At 41.9% G+C, this 9,086-nt stretch overlaps 1 long non-coding RNA gene across 1 annotated transcript; it reads left to right on the top strand.

Annotated features, from left to right (window-relative positions):
- The first annotated feature begins 1,978 nt into the window (after positions 1–1,978).
- On the top strand, positions 1,979–4,529 carry LOC310766928. Its single transcript, XR_014550532.1, has 2 exons — positions 1,979–2,141; positions 3,760–4,529. It is a non-coding gene; the product is annotated as an uncharacterized lncRNA (long non-coding RNA).
- Positions 4,530–9,086: the final 4,557 nt, after the last annotated feature.

Below are 9,086 nucleotides of genomic sequence, written 5' to 3'. Positions count from 1 at the left end.
TTTAAACTTACAATGCGTAATGGTTGATTCTGCATCTTTGAATTCAAGGGAAGCTCGTTGCTGACTTCAGGGAAGCCAAACTACAGAAGACAGCTTGCCATGTTGTGTACATCTGTTTGTTTAATGATGAGCATTTGGTAGTATAAATAGTGTCTTTGTAATACTTCTAGAAATATCAGTAGCATCTCAGCTCTCTGCATGCAAGGATGTCTCAACAATGGCTGTGGGAATAAAAGTTATTAAAGAAAAAACAATGGAATTAACACTATGTATATAGAGGAGGCAAAGGAGAGTGACGTGAAGAAGGCTGTTAAAGAAAAGCTTCTAAAAGTCATACATAAGAATAATATTGGAAAACAAAAGGAAGCCTTGAGAAGAGCTCAATTTGTTTCTGAAAGCTTGGCATATGGTTCTGCTAATTCATGTTGATGATATAAAAATAAAATATGGGGCTAAAGAAGAAAAGCTGCAAAACAACAATAAGTTAACAAAAAACTGTTTAAACAATCACACTTAAAAAACAAATTTATTGTCTGATACATGAGCATTAGTGTTTGCCATTTCTAAAATAACACTGAATGAAAGCTCCCGCACCACAGTGGTACATGCATGGTTCAGAATTTTGGGAAACAAGAATGAAAAAAGCAAGCATATGAGTGTGATAGAAGTACATGTAAGTATGCCGAGATAAGAATAGTTATGTCTCAAATAAGGGAAAGACTTTTTAATGTGGGGGGAAATGAGTAGGGGGAGAAGACATGATAAAGATGCACAGTGTGGAGAAAGTAGATAGGGATGCATTTTTCTCCCTCTGCTCTAACACTAGAACCCAAGGCCACCCAATTAATTTGAATGGTGGGGGATTCAGATCAGGCAAAAGGACATAATTAGACTCATACCCTCCAACATTCCACTGAAGAAAAGTGGGACACTCCTCTTTCAGTCAGCTGAAGTCAGCTGACTTGCGTGACAGTGTGGCACCACTGCAAGCACTAGTGCTGGCTGCAACCTCCCTCCCCCCCCAGGACTTGGTGGCAGTGGTGCTGAAGGGGAGAAATGGGACATTCCAGGATCTAATAAAAAACCAGGATGGTTTCCATAATTCTGGGATGTCCCAGGAATATCAGGACAGTTGTAGGCTATGTAAATGATGGCATTTTCCATTTCTCAAGGTCAGAATGGATGCAGCTTGAATGAGAGCTGTTGCTTCAGCCATGAAATGGACCAGACCAAAAGGTTATATAGGATTTGGAGGCCCCACCCTTTCCTGGCTCTCAGCCAGGCCCTTAGCCAAGCAGATGCATCCATGCACTTTCCCCTCCTTCCAAGTAGCCTCACATTGCTGCTAGATGAGTACTTTGGAGATGGAAAGCTTGAGGTCTGAACCCTGACAGGAATTCACAATATGTCAGTGGTGCCATTAGGGCAGAAATACGCAGGGGGGGCACTCAACGAAATGAACAGGAGGGGCCCCAAGCACAGCAGGGTTGCCTTATCATATTTTGAAGTAAATGAAATTCTGCACATCATTAGCTAAGACTAGTAAGCCCAGAGTCTAAAAAACAAAACAAAAAACCTTAACTTCTTGATATAGAGATGGCCACCAACTTTAATGGCTTTTCAGTGAGATCGGACAAATTAATAGAGGGTATCAATGATTACTGGTCCTGCAGTCTATATGACTTCTTTAACAGAGGCAACATCTTGTTGGTTACTAGTTGCTGGGGCACATGGGCAGGAGAGTGTGCCTGTGCTCAAGTCCTGCTTGTAGGTTTTCCATAGACATATGTTGTAGTCCTGTGCTGACCAGCCATGGCAGAGCTCAGTGGTGGGAGAGGCCAGCCAGCCAGCCAAGTCTCAGGGGGGTACTTGCCTGGAGGCCAAGTCCCTATGAAAGGTTCAGTCTAGTCCTAAAGTCAGGAGTATCTCAGTTCATGTAGTCAGACCGTCTGGGGGTCAAGAAAGCCAAGAGTCCAAGGTCATGAGAAGCAAGAAACAACAAGGTCTGGCCAGGAACTGACTGAGGCTGGAAACCCTGCTGAAGAAAGCTGAAGCTAGCTGGTTCACATCAGGAACAAGAAGGCTGACCAGCAGCCAGTGGAGTCACTTTGCCTTCTGCTCCTTCAGGCTGCTGCTCAGAGGTAAACCCAATTCCTGGCCCATGACAACAAATGCTTGGCCACTGGGGGAACAGAATGCTGACCTAGATAGTCCCTTGATGCAGCAGGGCTCCTTGTGTATAAATGTATTAGTCACTTAATATTTTGTTGGGCATTGTTATTTATGTAGGTTAACTTTCATTACCATCAGAAATTTTGCAACCGTATGAGTCAATTCTTTCTTCCCATACATTTTCTGTGCATCCTGTCCTGCCGCATCATAGCTTTAGTGGGAATGGTTTATCATCACATGCTTACAATTAGAAACTATGAGATTATGTCACTTCTACTTTGTTCTGCCATCATCTCTTGCGGTTCTCAGGGAAATTTCCGGTCTACAAAATCTAAATAAAACCCAAGCGTAGCAACATTACTGCAAAGCACCAAAAAGCTCCTTGGCAGATAATATATCACTTTACTTGTTATGACTCACAGGTTGCTGCAAGATTATAAATGTAGACTGTTTGTCTGTAATTATGCAGCTAGCTATATGCAAAACAACTGCAAAGCTGTGTTGGCAAATGGAGGGGGAAATGTGTTTTGGCCAGGTTTCACAAAAGCCAAAAAAAAAACCCAAAACCAATGTTCAGGCGGCAGAGACTAGTTTAACTGGGAGGATGCCAGTGGCTCCTAATCAAAACAGAAATGCTTTACTTAAGGCAAACATACCAAAGTATGTGGAAGTGAAGCCATCACTTTGGCATTTGGCTAATGACAAAGATGCTGTCTCGTTATTAAAATGGTAAATAATTGACTGTGTTAGGAAACATTTTCAAATAAATGTTTTCACACAGTTCTGACTATAGCTGTATATCCTGTTCAGTGCATCAAAGGCAGCTTAGAAGGTAGATCCACCAGTTGTTTATCCTAGTATACCAGGGAATTGCTGCTGCAGGGCATCCCTGTAAATTCCATAGGCTTGCAATATATGCCTGTGCACAGAGACAGAAAATTGGCACTGCTTCTGCAAAAGATTGGTCTACTTGCCACAGCCATGTAATATGTCAGCAAGCAGTTCACACAGGGCATTTTTCTTCCACAAGCTATAAAAATCAAAAGTGTAAAGGAAATGAGCAACTATGTGTTGGTTGCTCGCTTTTTACACTGCTCATCTGGATAGACTGCTCATGTGAAGAACTATCTATCAATGGAAGCAACTGTGGTCATTTTTTAATCACCAGAACTAAGAGATTACCAAGGATAACACATCAGGCATCTGAGCACGTGGACTCTGTCCCCTGCGAACTCTTATGCCATCTTGGAACCAGTGTGCTGTGGTGTGGTGTAGTGGTTGACCCTGGGAGAGAAGGGTTCAACTCTCCCTTCAGACATGGAGCTCACTTGGGCAACCTTGAGCCTCTCAGCTTCACCTACATTGCAGGGTTGTTGTGGGAATTCACTAACTGTATGACACCTTGAGCTCCTTGGAGGAAAAGGTAGAATAGAAATGTATGAAATGAAATAAATTAATTCCATATAAAATAATAAATTATTAGTCTTTAAGTTACTGCAAAAGGACTTGTGTTTTTCCCAGAGATATAATATATTACCCAACAGTGCCTTCCTTATACAGTCATTTTCTCTCTCTGCCGCTCTCCAGGCATTTTGCCGGTTAGTGTACATGGCCAGTTCCATAGCTTCTGTTGACTGATCACACTACGCTTCTGGTCATTTCTACTTCTGTCATTCACGAGGTCACCAGTATCAATGAGGAAGGCAAGTTTGGTCACCACTTGAATGGCACCCCCTAGTTCTTCATTTTTTGTTATGACTGCCATCCATTTCTTTGGGAGGAAGGAACTGAACGGTCGCTGCAAATTGCTGTAAATTCAGTTGGGTGGATCACTCCAAATGAACAGCCAGGGCCTTTGACAAATGAAAAATAGTGAATGTTCCTTTCCTGGATGTTTGCAGTTTACCCCCAAGGGCAATTCTGTTGCGGGGGGGCTCAGAGTTGTGGTCTGTGTAGGTAGTGTTTGTGAGAAAGGAGTTTTGGACTTTGAACTGAAAAAGAAGAGCTGAAAGTTAAACTGGAGTTAGCTAAACTGGGGTGCAACTCTGGAGCTGCCAGCTACACCTATCTATGAGAATCTGGCCCAGGATTAGCCGGTGTGCTGTCTGCTTCTGAAAGTGTAGTTGTCTCCACTATGCTCTACTTTGATATCTGTAAACAAAGCCCTAGAACTTCTCATGACTCAAAAGTAGAGAGCTCTTAATGTTATACAGTGACAGTTGTTTGATGTTTTATTGGACTCTGCCATGTGCTTAAATAGCTAACATGTTTTGCTTCAAGGAAAAGAAGAAAATGTATGTGTTTCTCAGCCACCTATGCTACCAAGTCCACTGACTAATTAATGAGAACTGACAATCTGATCATGTCCCATTTGTTTTATTAACTTTTAGCATTTCTCATTTCGCCTGGAAATTGTTTCAAGGCAGAGTTTTATTTGAAAGGATTAATCTCTCTCAAGTGCATTCCATGAGATGGAGAAGTCTCCTTTCTGAGCAACTTTCTGAAGATAGAATCTATTGATGCTCACAGTGCTCCAGTGACTTCATGGAGACCACATTTCTCTCAGCTTGCCATTTAAGATTAAATTGTTTCTGGAGCTGGACCTCTGATTATATAAATAAATCATTAACACTGAGGAAACCACACAACCTTACATCAGCCGTATTTGTTGCCTTTGTTTTATGGTACTCCCAATTTTTATGGGGAACACCTGAGAACAGTATGTCTGTTTGAAAGTCAAAGAGCTGTTATGTCAGCTGCTGCAGTGGCAGTGAAGAGAAGACAACCTTTCAAAAATATATTCATTTGTGTTGCTTTTTTCTGCAGCCCCTTACAAAACATTCATTTATTTATTTCATAAAATTTATATACCGCTTGATTGGAAAACAACAACAACCTCAAAGTAGTTTGCAAAAAATAAAACAGTAAAATAAAGGGGGGAATCACAAACATACTTTCAAAACATACAAAAGTTAAAATACTAGAACAGATTAAAATAACCTCAACATTATCAGCATCTGGGTAGGTTTGTCTAAACAATAATGTTTTAAGCAGATGCCGAAAAGAGCACAGTGAAGGCGCCTGGTTGATCTGAATAGGCAGGCCACATTTCAGAATTATTCTATATAAAACATACAATCATAGAATTATAGAACGGGAAGGGCACCAAGGGTCATCTAGTCCAACCCCCTGCAATGCAGGAATCTCAACTAAAGCATCTATGACAGGTGGCCATCCAGCCTCTGCTTAAAAACCTCCAAAGAAGGAGAGTCCACAACCTCCTGAGGGAGACCGTTCCACTGCTGAACAGCTTTTACTGTCAGAAAGTTCTTTCTTATGTTTAGTCAGAATCCCTTTTCTTGTAACTCGAATCCATTGGTTCGTGTCCTACCTCCTAGAGCAGGAGAAAACAAACTTGGCCATCTTCCATGTGACAACCCTTGAGATATTTGAAGATGACTATAACATCTTCTCTCAGTCTCCTCTTTTCTGGGTTTAACATACCCAGCTCTCTCAGCCTCATAAGCCTTGGTTACCAGACTCTTGATCATATTGGTTGCCCTCCTCTGCACACATTCCAGCTTGTCAACATCCTTCTTAAATTGTAGTACCCAGATTGGACAGGGTATTCCAAGTGTGGTCTGACTAAGGCAGAATAGAGTGGTACTACAGTGGAAACTCATGTTACGTACCATCCCCCCTACGAATGCTTTGGGTAACCTGCTCTTCTAACCCGGAAGTAGATGCCGCTAGTTGTGACCTTTGCCCGGGATGAGAGCAGAAGTCATGTGCTGGTGGCGTGGCAGGAGTGGGAGGCTCCATTAGCAAAAGCGCACCTCATGTTAAGAATGGTTTCGGCTTAAGAACGGACCTCCAGAACGAATTAAGTTCGTAACCAGAGGTACCACTGTACCTTGATCTAGACACCCACAAAATTGTTGTTTTTTGGGGGAACAAATCCAAATTGTTGAGCTTTGGGGAAACCTAACCCAAAAATAGTGATTTTAAGCTTTTTGAGCTGTTTCTGCTGCTTTTTCTATCAAGTTGCCATACATCTGGGTTTCTCCTGACATTCTGCTGATTCGTCAAAATTGCCTCCAACATCATTTTTGCACCAGGAAACCAGGACATGCCAGGAATTTTCCTGATGTATGGTAAGCCTATTGAAACAATACCATGACCTTAAGTTTAGTTTTGCCTTCATCTACCAAAATTTAATTCATATAGGGACCTTATAAAAGTGGCTAATCCATATGCAAATTTCTGTATGTTATTTATCTTCCAATATCATCTAGCAAGCCATAACACTTGTGCAGATGTTCTGAAGGATGCAGCTCATATCAAACTACTACAGTATTTCTTCTTTTTTCTTTACTGTCTGCAGGTTTTTTTTCCTTCTCTCAAAAATCAAGCAGAATGTGATTGCAGATAGATTACATCTGGCAAACAGCTGCTAAGTACTGAAAAGGAAGAGCTAAAAGAATAATATACAAATTTCCTATTGCTAAATCCCCTTGATGAAAAATTAAATTGACAATTCAACACTTCAGAGAAAACCATCCATCCAGATACTGTGCACACATCTGCTATGTTACAAACATTTCTAGTAAATGTTTCTTCAGGGTGTTTATTATAAATTGGCTATAGAAAACACCGATAAAAAACAGGTATTGCCTTTGAAGAAAAGTACTGAATAATCTGCAAACTGAAAAAGTAGATGATATGGTAGTTTTCAAGGCAAATTCTTCACTCCATTACACTTCGTGCAGTAAGGAATTAGACCAGAAAACGACCTACACCTTCCCCACTTAGAAAAAAATCTTGTTTCTAATATGAATCCCAGAATGTATAGAAATTACAAGCAATCAGGACAGTCAATGTTACATTTTACAAAGCAGGCTTTGGGTACATTTGAGATATCGTACAGTGATTTCAGTAGATTATGTAACATGCTGTGCAATCCCAAGAACGTTTTGTCAGAGAAGAAAATACCACGTAGTTCAATGGGACTTGCTTTCTAGCAAGGCTAGTTACAACTGTGGAAGTAGGGTGCAGCATTGCCTGTCATCATTGCTTGGCTTGCTGGAAGATGTGAGACCTGGAAGAAAGGGAGCAGCACAAACTGAGCCTACCCTGTTGGGGGCTATACTGCCTGTTTTGTATACATTGCCATTAGATGACCATGTATTGATGGGAGGCCTGTAGCTCTGTAGCACAACACATAATTTAAACACACAGGATTCTGGGTTCTGTTCATGGCATCTACCGGAAGAGCTGGGAAAGATCCCTGCCTGAAACCCTGGAAAGCTACTGCCAGTTAGGTAGACAAAATACTGAACTAAATTCACTGCATTGAAGAATGGATCAGCTGGTAAGTGTAAATCAGGGTGGGGCACCTGTGGCCCATTGTGGGTATAGCTCCCAGCACCCTTAACCATTGGCAATTTGGAATAGACAGTATTGGACAGTGGCGTAGCGTGGGGGGTGCAGGGGGGGCTGGCCGCACCGGGCGCAACATCTGGGGTTAGGGCAAATCCATGGGTTAGGGGGCGCAAATCCACGGGTTAGGGGGCGCAAATTACTTGCCTTGCCCCGGGTGCTGACAACCCACGCTACGCCACTGGTATTGGACTAGATCAGGGGTCAGCATGGCTTCGAAGCCATGGACCAGATCACTCCTGTGGAGGTCGTCCATGGGCCGAACCAGCGCAGCATGACACCTGAATTCATGTCAGCGCATGTCTGCTGCGCCGGAAATTGCACCTGTGCAGAAGCAATTTTTCAGCTTCTGGGCATGCACAGAAGTGATTTGTGGTATCTGCGCATGCGCAGACGCTATTTCCGGCGCTGCTTGCCGAGTTCCTGTGCCGCGCTGCGTCGGTTTAGCGCAGTGTGCAAGGGACTCACTGAGTGGGCAGCTCAGTTCGGGGGCGGCTCAGGGGCTGGTAAAACGGTCTTCATGGGTCGCACGTTGCCGACCCCTAGACTAGATTAACCAAACTATCTAACTTAACGAAAAGAAATATCACTTGTCCTCAGATGCAATACTTTGTAGTTGCGTCAGTTCACACATTCAGCTACTTCAAGCAGATATGCATATATGTATGAACTGGCAGGTCAAATATTTTTCATAATTTTCTGGGAATGAAAAATAAGTCATCCATGTTAAAGCAACCCACATTTGTTCACTCGTCCTTAAAGTTTATCTAAAATGTGTTCCGTTTTCTGTGATTGGCCTCCTGTCATACAATCTGTCAATCTGTCGAGCCAGGTTGCAAGGCAATTTGAACGGGTGCCACACTCACTTTCTCCTCCTTCTTTATTTGCAAAGTTTCTGAGTATAAGAGCATAAGGAACTCCTTCTGGATCAGACCAAAGGCCCATTTATTCCAGCATCCTGTTCTCACAGTGGCCAATCAGATGCCCACAAATATCTTTATGCAACATAAAAAATAATATACATTGAAGAGCTGAAAATGCAAAACATGTTCAGCTACACACCGAGCAGCTATATTAATTGACCCAAATATTTTGTCAAAATGCGGCTAAATAAATACCCCTTTCATATCAAAAGAATATGATTTGCTGGTAATGTGAAGGGCAAAATAGAATGACTCATTCAACCTATTGGCTAATGAAGATTAAAGAAAAGATTATTAATGAAGAGGCAAAAGCTATAAATTGGTTTAGCTAAGTATGTGAAACTCAATAAAAAAATAGATTTGTTTTGTATCTTATTTGATAAAATTTCACTTATCTTCCACGCAGAAGTGTGCGTAGAGGAAATGAAATACCACATGACTGCCCTAAACTACTTCACTTGGTCACCTGCTGTGAGCAAAATTGACTGGCTTTCTTTTTTTTTTTATCTCATAAAGAACGCCACAGGAGAAAGAACTACAGGGAGAAGAAGT

The sequence above is a fragment of the Podarcis filfolensis genome (genome assembly GCF_964270895.1).
Source record: "Podarcis filfolensis genome assembly, chromosome: 7".
Taxonomy (NCBI): Eukaryota; Metazoa; Chordata; class Lepidosauria; order Squamata; family Lacertidae; genus Podarcis; species Podarcis filfolensis.
The sequence above is the reverse complement of the archived record's forward strand: the minus strand, read 5'-3'. Positions and strand labels throughout refer to the sequence as shown.